General features: G+C 38.4%; 1 pseudogene; it reads left to right on the top strand.

Annotated features, from left to right (window-relative positions):
• The first annotated feature begins 2,894 nt into the window (after nucleotides 1–2,894).
• Nucleotides 2,895–3,338, top strand: LOC139016736 (ubiquitin-conjugating enzyme E2 N-like; annotated as a pseudogene).
• The last annotated feature ends 13,138 nt before the right edge of the window (nucleotides 3,339–16,476 follow it).

The raw sequence follows: 16,476 nt of genomic DNA, 5'->3' as shown, positions 1-16,476 counted from the left end.
TTGTGAGCTCGATGCTTGGTCAGAGTGGGCACATATGGGAGGCAACTGATGCTTTCCTCTTTCTCTGTGTCCCTCTCTCTCTAAAACCTATGAAAATACCCTTGGGTGAAGATTTAAATAAATAAGAGAAATGAAATGAAATGAAAAAAAATTCCAGAAAAGTAGATGTTTGGGTCCAGATGTCTTTCCCATTTGCCTCTGAAAATTTGGTAACTGAAAACATTCAAAATTTATTTTAAGCCAACACTTTCAACCCCTTGCCTCCCTAGCTATTTGTTAACATTATTCAACAGAACATTGATTTATAATGTGCATGTTTTCCTTATCCTATTAATAAACTAAAAGTGGAATGACCAAAATGGATTATTACTCAGTTGAAGTAAATCTTTCCCATCCTGTTTTCCCAAAGCAGCCTAAAACTTTGGTCCCCTACAATGTTTACCCAGTGTAAAATCCATTGACATGAGTTTATGACAAGGCAATTCAGTTTCTTTCGGGGAGATTAACAGATGGAAAATATCCAGTAAAACAGTTTAAATAAGGCATCAAACAAATGTTGTAACAGAAATTTTTAGTTTAGTTGGTGGGATTTCAGAGATGACACTAAGGAATCTGTAACCATTAAAAATTGATTTTAACTATTACATTCTGTCCTTCCTCTCCTCCCTGCCCATCCTCCAGCATCACTTTGTATGTGTATCGTTGGCAAGGATGGAAGTTGAAATTCAGTGATTTCTGTTTGGGTTCATTACTGTACAAATTATACAGAAAATAAAATTGAGGTGAATAAGTGCTAAGTTGGGAGGCTTAGATTGTGAGTCCCTATTCAGCTATTAAGGTGTTAAGCTAGATATTAATGTGTTAGAACTGCCCTACTTGGTGACTAGATGTGATGATGATAGAGGAATGAATAGCAGATGGTACACACGTTTCTGGCTTAATTGCCTTTGTAGAAGATTCGGGAAATAAGAATATATAGAATGAGGGGCAGGATTTTGTTTAGTTTTGCCTTATTTGGGGGATGGTGGAGATAAAGAGTACTGCTTTAAATATATTGGATTTTAGATTGGGATATTGAAGTGAAGTAGCTAAATATAAGATGAGACCTGGACTGGAACAGTGATTTAGGAGTAAACATCCTACATAATTAAATAATTTAAAACTACGGGTGGAATAAGATTACCATGGGAGATTGCAAAAGAAGAGAATATCAGTGACTACAATTGAGCAAAACTGAGCAAGAGAAGCACAGAAAGGAGATGTGCTAGTCAGAGGGTGAGAAAAAAATTATTGTAGTGGAGTCCCAATGACCAAGAGAGGAAATTCAAGAGTTAATTAGTCAACAATGTCAAATTGTAGAGGAGGATCAAATGCCCATTGGATTTAACAAAAAGAAAATCGTTGGTAAACTTGGGAAATGCTAGCTATTAGACATGAGCGGAGCAAGGACAATGGGCCAAATACAGAAACTCACCAGGGCAGAAAGTTCCAGATGCCTAGCAAGGGGGCAAACCTGAGAAAACAAGAACTTCACCCTCAGGGTAGCCTATCCTCTCCTAGCATATACTGGTCATGTGGTTTGGACCCCTGATCTTTCATATCACTGGTCAGGCGGTTTAAACCCCGTGAACTTTTCCTCCCTGAAGATAACATCTAGGCCTCAATTGTATTCCAGCTCCAGGCCCAGAAAAGCAGCAAAACCAGACAAGTGATGCTGTAGCTGCCTCAGGACACCCTGCCCTGGCACTGACCAATCAATGGAGACCACAAACCTGAAAGAGCATATCTGAAAAGCTGATCGATATTCTATGGAGGCAATCCCCTGAAACCTCCCCTAAGATTTCCACCTCCAAGAAAGACATAAATACACTCAGGACAAAGGACCCAGTGCACCCTCCCCCACCAAAGAGCATGCCAGTGCCATTCCCCCACAGGCACGAACCCCCCAACCTCAAAGGGACCCCATGAGACTTACAACCAGGGGAACAATGGACAACAGCTAACCCCCTGAACCTGTCTTTCTCCAAGGCTCCCTTACCTTTGATTTCTCAATGAGCCAGAGCAGCCCAACCTAGACTTTTCTGTTGCTTCTTCTACGCCCTTCCTTGTTTCACTGTCCAAAGTATATTTTTGCTGCCATCAGGGACCCAATACCCTTTGACTCAATGCTGTGTAGCCTTTCCCTTTGGAATTTCCATTCTTCATCTCCTTTTCCTTGAATAAATTCGATTTTCTTTAACCATCATCTGAGATGGATATTTAGCCTGCCCATGTACCACCAACTTTAACCTTTCACTGCTATAACCCACCTGAAATAGGATAATGGCCAAAATCAGGTAATAGCAATGGATATGGAGAGTTGGAAGAAGTAATAGTGGTATTAAAAAGAGAGAAAATATTGGAATTGCTTGATTGGTTTAAAGGGAGGAAAGACAATTAGTCTAGAATGACTTTTTGGCATCTATACTGGGTGACTGATATGGTGGATGTACCTCACTCCTTAATGTAAGAAACACAAAAGAAGGAAGATTGAGAAAGATAAATGGGTTTAGTGTTGTATGCATTGATTTTGCAAGGACAATTGGATCTGAGTGTGGTGGTCAAAAGAAAGACCTGGGCGAGAAATACAGATGATTGATTATAAATACACAGGCACACACATATACTAGTACACAAATACATATGTACATATAAACACAGACACACTAAACATGCTAAAATCACTGGGAAAAGGAAACACCAATAGGAAAGTTTGTGAAAAATTCAAAAAGAAATGAAGAGAGAAATATAAAGTATTATAGATAAAGAAACAAACATTGGAAATAGGATAAGACTCATGCATGAAGTTAGCGGAGTCGGAGACTAAACCAGATTCCTAACTGGGATCTGACAAGATGGCGGGGCTGCCATGCGGGATTGCAGAGGAGACCCAGCGTTCCAGGCAGAACTTACTGCCGGTGTGAAAGGAGAACCAGAGGAGAGCAACGCCTGTTATTTTCATGTGGCCCCAGGATTCCCCTTCAAGGGAGGGACTTTTAAACTTGAACTATTCCTTCCAGAAGAACACCCAATGGCAGCACCTAAAGTAAATTTCATGACCAAAATTTCTCATCCTTATGTTGACAATTTGGGAAGAATATGTTTAGATATTTTGAAAGCTAAGTGGTCCCCAGCACTGGAGATTCAGACAGTTCTGCTCTTGTTCCAGGCTGTACTCAGTGCTCCCAATCCAGACAATTAATTAGCAAATGATGTAGGGGAGAATGGAAGACCAACGAAGCCCAAGCCACAGAAACAAGTGGACATGGACGAGGCTACATGCCATGGAGACTATTTAAATTGATCTGATCATCAAGTGTGCATCACTTCTCCTCTCTGCCAAGATTCCTTCCTTTGTTGTTTGCATGTAATGAACACAGTCTTAGAAGCATTACAGAACAAAAGCCCACACATCTCCAGTCCTTTGGTGATTAAACGCACATTAGCAAATCTGTGTCTTGTCCTGATTCACTGTTATAAAGCATGAGCGGAGGCTAGAAATATCTGGAAACGTTTAAAAGCAGTGGGCCCTCTCTACTTTTATTAATTTCCCCCATCATGGTTTAAGTATAAAGCACTGTGAATGAAGGTAATTGTCAGGGTTAGCAGCCAGGGGTATTGGTGTTTTTCTTTGTTTTATTATTTTTTTTGAAGGGGGAGGTAGTTTTATGGGCTCTTTTCCCCCTTTTTGTGGTAATCTAATTGCATTGGATAAAAGCAGCTAACCAGTTCTTTAGAATATGCTCTCTAACCAAGTCTAACTTTATGTAGACGCAGTAGATGGACCAGCTTGATTGTTTGAACCAAAATGGGAACATTAAACAAGCACCATGGCCCTCACTAATAACGCTATGACTGCTGTCAAATGCAGAATCCTCCCTTCAGGGAAAAGCTTGTGACCGTTTTGTATGGCTTGTCTAAAAACTTCTGTAAATCTTATGTTTTAGTAAAATATTCTTGTTATTCTAAAGGAGAAGAAATTGGATAAAAAGATCCAACATGTGGACAATATGAGTCCCCAAAGATAAAAACTAAACCAAAGGAACAAATATATACTGAAATCTCTGATCCAGGAAAACTTTCTTGAATTAAAAATAAGTGATATGAAACTACATATTGAAAGAACTTACTGCATACCTATGAATATTGACTCAAAATAACCAATACAAGACATATTCTAGTAAAATTACTGGACTTTGAAAAATAGGGGGAAAATACTCTGGGTATCCCTCCAGATTCAGGGATGGGTATGACTGGTAAGGGGAAGAAAAATACATTAGATACTTTTTCTACAGTAATTCTTTAGATCAGAATAAAGAAGAGTCACATATTAAAGATATTCAAGGAAGCTAGTATGAACCAGGATTTTATATGAAATGACTTTCACGAATAAAGAGCACAGGCAAAATGTTATCAAGGTAGAACTCAGGCAATACAGTTCTCATGCCCCTTCCTGAGGAATCACCTTCACATGGCCCGTGTGTGTGTGTGTGTGTGTGTGTGTATGTGTGTGTGTGAATCCTTCTTTCCTTTCTCTCATGAAGACACCTTTTATTGGATGTAGAGGTCACCCCTAATCCAGCATCACTTCATCTTAACTAATGATATCTGCAAAACACCTATTTCCAAATAAGGTCAGATCCTGAGGCTTCAGTAGATATGAACTTGGGGGGACACTAGCCAACCCACTGCAGTGGAGTACCGAAAGCAATATAACCCAATAAAACCCCTGCTTTGAAAAACAAACCAATCAGTGGCAAACACTATATCTTCCAGAATCAGGCAGATCAGAACTAACTTTATTGTCAATGGAATTAGTTCCTTCATATTCCCTTTCAGATGCACTGGATTGTTACTTTTGAAAGGGTCTTCCTTATCCATTGGCCCTAAGGTGAATGCCAAGAAAGGTATTGTTTGAGATTTTTCTTCTGGAGAATTGTGCTACCATAAAAGCACCGTTTGAATGATTGGAATATTTGAGATATTCCAGTAAGGAAATAAACGGTAGGCCAGTTTTGCTAGGCTTGAGACTTAAGATAGCCATATGCCTGTCATCTTTATTTCAGGGGTACTTTAAATCAGTATTTCTCCACCATGATACCAATGACATAATGAGCCAGATAATTCTTTGTTGTAGGGGTCTGTTCTGCATATGGCAGGGTGTTTAACAGCATCCCCAGTCTTGACTGACTAGATGCCAGTAGCACCCTGACCCAGTGGTGACAACCAAAAGCGTCTGTTTTCCGTACAGCAAAATTGTCCCCCGTTGAGAATCATTACTTTAAATGATTCCAGAAACCTATAATTTATTGTTGTGTAACAAACCACCTCAAAACTTAGTGGCTTTAAACCTCAACAACAAAAACACGTTTATTTTACTCACAAATCTCCAGTTTGAGCAGAAAGGCAAGGATCCTTTGTCCCTGCTGCATACAACACCAACGGAGATGGATGAACTGGAATAATGCAAGATGGCGTCACATGGATCATGTTGGTGCTGTTAGATGGGACCTCAGTGACGTTTGCAGGTGGGAGGCCTCCGTTGCTCTCTAGCATGTCCTCTCTGAGCTGCATGGGCTTCTTTACAGCATGGTGACTGGGTTGCGAAAGCAAGTGTTCTAAGACAGTGAACTGGAATTTATGGCAGTTTAATGATCTGGCTATGAGAGTCACACCGAGTCACTCCCATCATGCTCCATTGTTTTAGATAATCACAAAGATCTGCTAAATTTAAGGGAAGGAGACAGAACCCCACCTTGATGACAGGATGCTAAAATCACGATTTAAGAAGAGTAGGTATATAGGATGGGAGATATTGTTGCAATCTTCTTTGGAAAATATAATATTCTACCATGTGCCCTATTGTAATAAAAATTTACATCACTTCCACATGAAATATAATTATTTCACCTTAAAGATCTTTGCGTCTCCTCAATTCACAGTCTATATCTGTCACTTAAATTGAATCCAAGTGTGGATAATGATCCTTAGGTGTACTAGTAGCTAATTGGTTACAGTCTCTGAGTATCATTCCTTTTGATCTGAAAATCTCTGAGGTAAAGAAACATAGTACGTGTCCCTCACACTCACTCAACATATAGTGGGAGAGTGCTTGAATATCTGCTATAGATGATCCTTTTTGAAAATAGGTAAAACAAGAAGCACAGAACAGTCACTGCTTTGTAGCAATTCTGAAATCCAGCTAGGAACATGTCACTTTCTGGATTAGGACTCATTTCCACGCCTTGGACTGCTTTCTGAAGCATTCAATCCTTTCCCATCAAAGTGCTCCCTGTGTGCACCTGAGTCATTTTCTCAACCTGAGTCTCCCATGCGAAAGTTGGGAGTCCAAAAGCCTCTTTCTGTTTTGTACCGACTCTGTGCCTTCCAGCCCCAGCTGTTACAATTATTCTAAAAGCCTTGTGGGTTTCTCATGTATCAATGTGTACTCCATTCCGTTAAGCCAAAGCCACACCCACAAACCTCTTTGATATTACTTTTTCTCTATCGGGTGCTCCCAGTGTGAGATTCTCATGAGATAGCTCATTTAGTATTCTTAGAAACTCTTTTAAATTCAGACTTACTCCTAAGATCCTTAAGGAGCTGTGTGTCTGCAAGGTTATACATGAGTCACTATGTTAGGTATTTCTGAAATCTTAACAAAGGCTCTTACACACCATTCTGGATTTTATCTTTACCCAGAAATCACTTCTTAATTCTTCATTGTAAAAAAATTGCCATATGAAAATGCTGGGTATAAGAAACAGCTTTACTTTGAAGCCAGAAAATACTAATCCATTTTTATTTAACAGTGCATTCTCTGGTTTCTCTCCCCTCTCACATTTTATCCTAAATCATAAATTCAGACAGTAAAAAGGGTGGCATTAAAAAGATGGCATTTTAGCCCTAACCGGTTTGGCTCAGTGGATAGAGCGTTCGCCTGCGGACTGAAAGGTCCCAGGTTCGATTCTGGCCAAGGGCATGTACCTGGGTTGTGGGCACATCCCCAGTGGGAGGTGTGCAGGAGGCAGCTGATCGATGTTCCTCTCTCATCGATGTTTCTAACTCTCTATCCCTCTCCCTTCTTCTCTGTGACAAATCAATAAAATATATATATTTTTTAAAGATGGCGTTTTTAATATTCGGCAACCATTAAGTCCTCGGTATTTTCTATTTTCTACATTACTATAAATAATAGTATTGACAAACTTTCTGCCACTACATAACAATTGCTTTCTTTTCTTCAGCTTCTAGTTACATATCCCTACTTTCCTTTAAGCCTTCACTGACAGTCTCCTTTTAGCCCCTTAGCTTCATCTGTCTTCTACAAGCCCTTTAGATTTTCAGTCACCTCAAGACCCTTCGAGTTTCTCCTCACTTTTGCCAAAGCCAATGTCACATGGTTTAGATTTTTTTGGCAGCACTCTACTTCGAGAATCCAAAAGCTGGTGTGGTATGTATTGCTTTGTACAAATCACCCCAATGTTATTTTCCTAAAAGAGCCATTTTGGTAGGCTTAGACATTGTGTAGATAGGCCAGGAACTTGGACAGAACGTAGTGGGAAAGTCTGGTTCCATGATGTCTGGGGGTTTAGCTGGAGGTCTTGAAGGCTGGGGATGATACAGTGGGAGCCAACATCATATGGATGTATCTTCACATGCCTGGTTGATGCTGGCTGTTGACCAGGACTCAGCAAGGACACCTAATGTGCTCTCTCCCTGTGTTATTTCTGCATTGGTTAGTTTGAATTTCTTCACAGCAAGGTAGCTGGATTCCAAGAGTGAATATCTCAGAGAGCAAGGTGGAAGTGTATGACCTCTTTCTGAGCAGTAGTTAACTCAGCAAACGTGGGTTGTTCAAAACCTGAACAATCTAAAAGACTGGCTCTGACTGGATCCTAGGAGATACCCTCTAAACCAGCGGTTCTCCGCTTGTGTGTCGTGAACAATGAAAATACATCCTGCATATCAGATATTTACATTAAGATTCATAACAGTAGCAACATTACAGTTATGAAGTAGCAACGAAAATAATTTTATGGTTGGGGGTCACAGCAACATGAGGAACTGTATTAAAGGGTCGCGGCATTAGGAAGGTTGAGAACCACTGTTAGAATATTCTGCCTGATAAGAATGTCATTGTATACCTGGAGACTTAGAGCACACCAAAAATGTGGCCTGTGGTAAGGGCCTTGGGCCATGCTGTGTTAGTTTGATCGCTTAAGGAGCTATAAACAAAATAACTAAGGCAGACATACAGGTACTCAATACTTATGTGAATGACCACCAATAATAATACTAAACAACAAGGCTCAGGTGAGCTTTCCTGGTTGACAATACTTCATGAGTTTTGTCATACTGGGAGAATTCAGTGCTGTATTTATTTATTTTATATATTTATATATATATATATATATATTGATTTCAGAGAGGAAGGGAGAGAGAGAGAAACATCAGTGATGAGAGAATCATTGATCTGCTACCTCCTGCACGCTCCACACTGGGGATTGAGCCTACAGCCTGGTATGTGCTCTGACCAGGAATCAAACCCTGACCACTTGCTTTCGTAAGTCAACACTCAACCACTGAGCCACTGCAGCTGGGCTCAGTGCCGTATTTAAACTCCACTTAGAGAAGACTACTAGAAAGCCATGCCTGATCTCTCCAAGATTCTGCCCTGTGTTCCTTTTTCCTTTGCTGATTTTAATTATTATAATTACTTAATGTATTGTTTCACTTTAATAAACCATAAGTATAGTGGCTTTTCTGAATTCTGTAAATCCCACTGAATTATTAAAACTGGGTGTGGCCTTGGAACCGAGATATAAGAAAGGCTTGTTGTTTTTCCATGTGTCTGGAACTTTAGCTGGAAGACTTGAAACATGGTTGTGGGATAGAATTACCTGAAGGTGCTTTCATGTATCTCATTGATGATGGCTGTTGACTAGTACTATCAGCAAGAGCATCGACAAATGGCCTCTCCATGTGTTCTTTCTGCACAGGCTACTTTGAACTTCTTCACACTTGGCAGCTGGGTTCTAAGAACAAATATCCCAAGAGAGCAAGGTGGAATTGCATGGCAAATTTCTAAACTAGCCTCATAAGTCTTATGGCATCACTTTCACTAATTTTTTTTTTTTTTTGCCAAGGCAGGCACAGAGGTCCACTAAGGATCAAGGAGACATAGGTATTATGCAATAGGAAGAATGTCACATGGTAAGAATGTGGTGTGGGAGATATTTTTGTGGCCATCTTTGGAAAATAAGATGTGCCGTGTTCGTAAAGTAAAAGCTTTGTATCTCTAGCTTATAGCCATAGATTTTATCCATTAGCAAAAATTTGGGGTCTCTATCTACCCCATCTATCCTCAGTTTAATTGCCTATTCTAGGCCACTGACTTAGAACAACCAGATATAAAGCTTCACTTTGTTGCTGTGTTGACACCAGGTTACCATATTTTGAAGTGAGGGTTTGGAAAGGGAGTCAGGCAGGTGGTACACAGAAGATAATTTAGTGCGTCATGGGAAATTAAACGATCCCCATTTCTCTGACTCCTTCTAAAAGCACCGAGCACACTGTATTTGGTATAGAACAGTGATGGCGAACCTATGATACATGTGTCAGAGGTGAAACACGAACTCATTTTTTTGGTTGATTTTTGTTAAATGGCATTTAAATATATAAAATAAATATCAAAAATATAAGTCTTTACTATGGTTGCAAATATCAAAAAATTTCTATATGTGACACGGCACCAGAGTTAAGTTAGGGTTTTCCAAAATGCTGACATGCCGAGCTCAAAAGGTTCACCATCACTGGTATAGGACGAAGTGCTCAGTCTTTGTAATTCAGCAGGATTTTTGACCTCCCACTACAGTGGATTTCTGATGACAGGTGGAGAAGGCTTGTTTTGACAAAACTATTTATTGATCCCAATAGTCGCTTTTTGTTTTGTTTTTTTCTTTCTGATGAGCCAGCTTGGATCCTTGCTTGTCTCTGTCTTGTACTTACTGAAGATTGCAAGGAGTCACCAGTATGGCTTGTGGCCTAACAGAAAAGTAAAAAGAAATTTAACCAACTCTCAATATTGTTTACGGAGCATTGCTAACACTATGGCCTCCCTCCCCAACAGAATCACGTGTTTTCTTTGTAGTGTGCCACTTTTCTTAATGACTTGCCATTATCTAATTTCATGTGACAAAAACAGAATTTGAACTTGTTTAAACCAATTGGGATGACTAGCTTTATTAGAATTCTCTCTCCTTCCTTCCCTCACTCTCACTCTCTTCTCTCCAAACCTTCTTCTCCCTTCCTTATAGCATTTTTGGATTCATTCTCTCAGACTAGCTTCTCCATGTCATGAGGGACACAGCTATAGATACTTCCGTGTCACATCTTCCATAACCAAACAAAAGGTGGCTCTTCTTTACAAGTTCAAGTTTGAAAAATCCTTGGAATGATTTGTTTTCTATTCTCATTAAAATGAGGTGTCACAAGGTGTTATTATCCACTTCTGTTCCTTATAATCTTAAGGCAAATACTGGCACAAATGCTCATTTTTCTATTCCAGGAACAAACCTTCCTAAACATTATTTTGATTGAGAAAACTCCACATTATTGCACCAAGTGTAAGGTTTATTTTTAACCTAAGACCAGAGCAGTGAGGAATACCTTTTGAATTGTGGGATGAATTTAGAAATGATGTAAAAAGCAGATAGAAAAGATATCATCTGCCTCTTCCACAAGTCAAAGGTCAATGTTAACTATTTTCTCACTACTTCCCTAGATAAACAAGGAAAATGTGATATAAAAGAATTATAAAATAAAAGTATCACACATTATAGCATTAGAGTTTATTGTGGTAACTGGTGTGGAATCCCTGTGTGTCTTGGAATGGAGACTTTTACATCATTTTGAAAATAAATGCAGGGAGTAGCGAGTGGTATTTATGGAATTATTGTCTATGTCAACAGGCTCCCTGGGTAGAATAATACGTTTTACCAATAAGCAATGAGGGCATGTTAAGTTTTACTCAGTAATAAAAACAGCTGTGGAAACATTCTGTGAAAAAGAAACCATGAGCACTGCCATAGACTGAATGTTTATGTCTGTCCCAAATTCCTATATTGAAACCTAATCCCCACAGTGACGATGTTAATAGGAGCTGGGGCCTTTGGGAGGTAATTAGGTCATGAAGGCAGTGCCTTCCAGAAAAGGATTAATGTGCTTATCGAAGAGACCTCAGACCCCCCTCAACCTTCCACCCCCCACCCCTCAACCCACCCTCCCCCTGCTTTTACTATGTGAGACCACAGCAGGAAGACTGCTGACTCTGAACCAGGGAACAGGCTCTCGCCAGACAGCTAGTTGTTGCTTAAATCACCCAGTCTATGCTACTTTTGTTATAGCAGCTGAACAGACTAAAGCAAGACCTACGCAAAAGCTAAACAAATATAATTGTCTTACATTCTTTTAGCCATTGTAGCAAATTATTTCCTGAAGGTCATAATTATGACTTTTCTAGGAGACAGCCAGTGCAGTGTTTTAGTGCAAAAATAGAGACATTGGCTTGTATGTGCAATACAGTGCTCTGGGCAGTTCTACAAGGCTCAAATCTCAGATATTTTAATTCCACATTAATTATAACAACCTTTTGCCTTAATAATATTAAGTATTACTAAGTAGTAGTAAAAACCATAATTTTGCTTCATAGTAAAAGATTTCTCTGGCTAACATATTGTCACTTAATAACTTTTTCCCTTTAAAAATTTACACAAGATCTCACTTTTAAACTGCTTCTCTTTAGGTAGGGCATTTCCTAAGAACTCAATATGTTATGACTAATGGAAATGCGCACTTTTAAGACTGCCCCTTAACTGTAATATAAATATGAGTTTCTGGCAAGCCTCAGTGTAATTTACTTTTCATAAGTTGAATCGGTCCTAAAAAGGGATGGCACAAGCGTATTGGTGACTCTTTTGTGTACAGCTGTTGTAATAGCTGGCTAAGGAAGAAAATCAATTATAGTTCTGAAAGAGATATAAATTTTGTTCATTTAAAACTCAGGCTGTTAAGCTCTGGATCAAACCATAGTCTGGAATGCATTCTGGAAGGCTTTTACCATAAGAGGATGTACTAACACCTCTAGATGCCTATCAGTTAAACAAATGACTTAGTCAAAATAATGATGTTAGAGATGCCAAATAAGGCCAAGTTGCTCTTTTGGAATGTGTGAAGAGTAAATTGTGCAATAAAATTTTCATCACATTTCATCTGTTTCTGATAGATCGCAGAAGCTATATAAGTATTCATATGCACAGGCGAAATTCCAAGAGTATCAAAGCGGAATGGATTAATTGACTTGTAAGCTTCTTGTTAAGATTTAATTTATCCATAACCTTAAAAAATAAAGATATGTACACATTTAAAATATGTACAGTTAATTTTATCCTGTTGCTTCTGCTCTTGGTAAATTCATAGGAAATAAACTATTTCATGTTACATTTCACTGCCTACAGCAGGCTACTAATTACATTCAATTTAATTGAAATCAATTCAATCTATATCCTACTGAGAGCTCATTCCTCTCTTAGTCAATTTGGTATATAGCCCAAAAATATAAGATTATCTTTTTTCTCTAAAGTTCTAGTGCAAAAAGAGTAAGTAATAGAAAATAGCTTAATAGCAGCTCATTCATTCAATTAATACAAGTTTTAAGTGATTGTTTAAAATAACATATATATTAGTATTTTTACAACAGCTCTCTATTCATAATTATGAAACACTGGAAATAATCAAAATGCTCATTATCACTGGAGAAGTTATTTATAGCCACACAATAGAATTTAACACATAAAATGAATGAACTATAGCTATTGCATCAACAATGAAGAATCTTCTACATAATGACATATTGGAGCAACTAGGTAGCGCAACTTAGAAAAAGATACAGTTAGATCCAGTCTTTATATTATACACTGGTAAAAACTCAAAGATTTAAATAAAATCATTTAAATACTGAAAGAAAACATAAGAGAATTTCTTCATAAAATTGGATTATGAAAGCACATTCTAACTTTGTTTAAAAATTCTGAGCTATTTTAAAACTCACGAATTAATTACATTAAAAATCTTCTCTGTGGCAAAACTATCATATGAAAAGTCAAAAGACAAATTATAAATCAGAGAGAAAAATTCTTACTTGTGTAATTCTAAGAATTAATATGCTAGGAATTGCTTTTTTAAAAGTACCAATCTAAGAGAAAAATGTGCAAAGGAAATGAGTAGCTAGTTCACAGATAAACAAATGACCACAAACATAAGAAAAACTTATACAACATTCTCCTAATAAAAACAATTTCAAATTAAACTACAATGTGATTTGTTTTTTTACCTATTAGATTATGAAAATCTAAGTTTAATGAAGCAGTGGGGATATAGGCATTCATATATCATTGGTATGAGTATAAACATGTACATCCTTTATGAAATGCAACTTGGTAATGCATATCAAAGTTACAAATGTATTTCCCTTTTGAGCTAGGAGACCCACTCACAGGATTTTGTCCTACAGTAATACATGCACACACACAAAGTGACCTATGTTATCTGCAACCTTAAAAAGACTTGAGAACATCCAAGTGTCCATTAAAAACCATAGCACATGCACTTCCTAGAATGTTATGCACGTATAAAGAATGAGAAAGTGTTCTGTATACAGATAGGGAAAGATTTCTATGTGATAATTATACCCCAAATGGCAAGCTGGGACTCTCCTTGCAGGTTCTTGTCTCACGAAGTTTGAAGAATAAATTCACAGACTAAAAGATTTTTAGCAAAAGTGTGGAAATTTACTGGAAGCGTTATCAAACTCCCACATAGGGAGGGGTTCCCAAGTGGGCAACCCCCTGCGGAGGGGGTCTCCAAATTGGGAAAAACCTGCTCTCTCTCTAAAATGGGAAAAAAAACCTCGTCCAGTGAGTCTCTGTCTATGGGTTTATAAATGCTTGTCATTCTTTGTCTGCTCATTCTGCTTTCTAATTGGACCCTTCCTTATTTTATGTCCTTCGTTCTTTCCTAATTGGCCACTTCCCCCCTTTCCCCTGCATGGTATTAGTTTCAAAGCTCACCTGGTGCCCCGCTCTTCTTCTTCCCCTTATCTTGTAACATTCTTGTAAACAATTTGGGGACCTGGAGTTGTCTCTGCCCATTAGGTATGCATGCTTCTCCCCCGGACCTCCCCTCCCCCTAATTTGCCTCTTCTTGTCTCTAAACTCCTTTCAATAGGTTAAGTACTTTTTCATTTAAAAAGGGGGGAAGAATACAGGTGTGTTTGCTTATACTGGAAAGATTAAAAATGAATTAATAAGAGTGATTAAGTGAGGCCTCTTGGGAGGAGGGGGACTTAATAAAATGGTTCTTGATGGGAGTAAATCTCAGGAAATATAGTTAAAATTAATGTATGATTTTATAGTTTACAATATGTGGCATTTACATGATGTTATAGTGAGTCTGGATAGGCAGCAATAGATGAGAGTGGATATTCAAAATGAGGAAAATAGCACAGCCAAGGCATAGAGGGTGTGAAGGCACATCCTGAATTATGAGAACTTGGGGAGCAAGCCAGCTGGGCAGTTGGATTGGGCAGTAATGAGTCATAGACCAATAGATTAATAGGTTTGATTATAATGGGGTCAAGAGCTTATCTGGGAAGCCATTAAATACATAGATGTTTGTTTACAGACAAGGATAAGTCCAAGAAATAGTTGAGAATTGAAGACAGCGGCATTTCTTAGGCCTTGCCTAACTTCGGCTCTAGCCTTGAGGGTCATCACTAACCATCATCTACAGGACTAACACTGCCCAATCTGGCTGCCCAGGTAGATCTCTTGATTATTTAGGAGTGTGTTGTTTAACTTCACATTCTTGAATTTCCCCAACTTCCTTCTGTTATTTTCTAATTTTATTCCATTGAAGTTGGAGAACACACTGTATGAGTTCAGTTCTTCTCAAGTTAGTGACACATGTTTTATGACTTAACATATGATCTTCCCTGGAGAAGGTTCCATATGAACTTGACAAAAATATTTATATTCTAATGCTGGGGGAGTGTTCTATAGATTTCTCTATCAATTACAATGTTTATAATGTTGATCAACTTTCTATTTCCTTGTTGATCTTCTTGTTATATGTATTATTTAAATTCGAGTATTAAAGTGTCTAACAATTATTGTTGAATCGTCTTATTTCTCCCATCAATGCTGTCATTTATTGCTTTCTGTATTTTGGAGCCCTGTTTTTAGGTACATATATATTATAATTGTTTCATCTAATTAAAGAATTGCTCCTTTTATCATGATAAAAGGTCCTTTTTGTCTCTAGTGTTAATTTTTATTTTAAAGTCCATTTTGTCTGATACGAGAATAGCCACTCCAGCTTTCTTTGGGTTTCTGTTGACATTTGTCTTCTGACACAAAGTAGGGGGTAGAAAGGAAAAAGAAGCTAGTGTTTATAAAGCTCCTAAAATTTTCTATACTATGCAGGAAATTTTCCATATTAGAAATATTTTTTTAACTGAGGATGATAATGCTTTCCAGGAATGACAACATTCTGGGTTACCTCTATGTTGCTGTTATATAACAAAGTGCTAAGTTTTCCTTTTTAACTTTTTTTTTTTTTTTTATTGTTCACAGTATTTCAGATGTCCCTCATTTCCCCCCATTTGCCCAACTCCCATCACACTATTGTCTATATATGCATACTAGAGGCCTGGTGCACAAATTCATGCACGGGTGGGGTTCCTTGACCTAGACGGCGATAGGGGCCGATTGGGGCTGATCTGACCTGATCAGGACCAGCCAACTGGGGAGAGGGACCACGGGAGGTTGGCTGGTCATGGGAGGTTGGCTGTGGAAGTGCACTGACCACCAGGGGGCAGCTCCTGCACTGAGTGTCTGCCCCCTGGTGGTTAGTGCATCTTCATACCGACCGGTCGACTGGTCATAACCGTCACTTTGGTTTTTTTATATAGAGATATATTCTTTGGTTAATCTCTTTTTATTCCCCCACCCACCCATGCCTCTGGACCTATTTTGCTGGTGAATTTATTTTGTTCATTAGATTCCACATATAAGTGAAGTCATGTGATATTTACTTTCTCTGACTGGCTTATTTTGCTTAGCATAATAATCTTCAGGTCTATCCATGCTTTCACAAAGGATAGAAAATTCTTCTTTTTTTATAGCCACATAGTATTCCATTGTGTAAAAGTACCACCACTTTTTTTATCCACTCATCAACTGATGGGCACTTGGGCTGTTTCCAGATCTTAGCTACTGTGAATAATGCTGCCATAAACAAAGGGGTGCATATATTTTTCTGATTGGTGTTCCAGGATTCTTAGGATATAGATCCAGAAGTGGAATCACTGGGTCAAAA

This window comes from Myotis yumanensis, unplaced genomic scaffold (genome assembly GCF_028538775.1).
Source record: "Myotis yumanensis isolate MYYU_CA2020_CCGP unplaced genomic scaffold, mMyoYum1.0.hap1 SCAF_9, whole genome shotgun sequence".
NCBI classification, from domain to species: Eukaryota; Metazoa; Chordata; class Mammalia; order Chiroptera; family Vespertilionidae; genus Myotis; species Myotis yumanensis.
The sequence above is the reverse complement of the archived record's forward strand: the minus strand, read 5'-3'. Positions and strand labels throughout refer to the sequence as shown.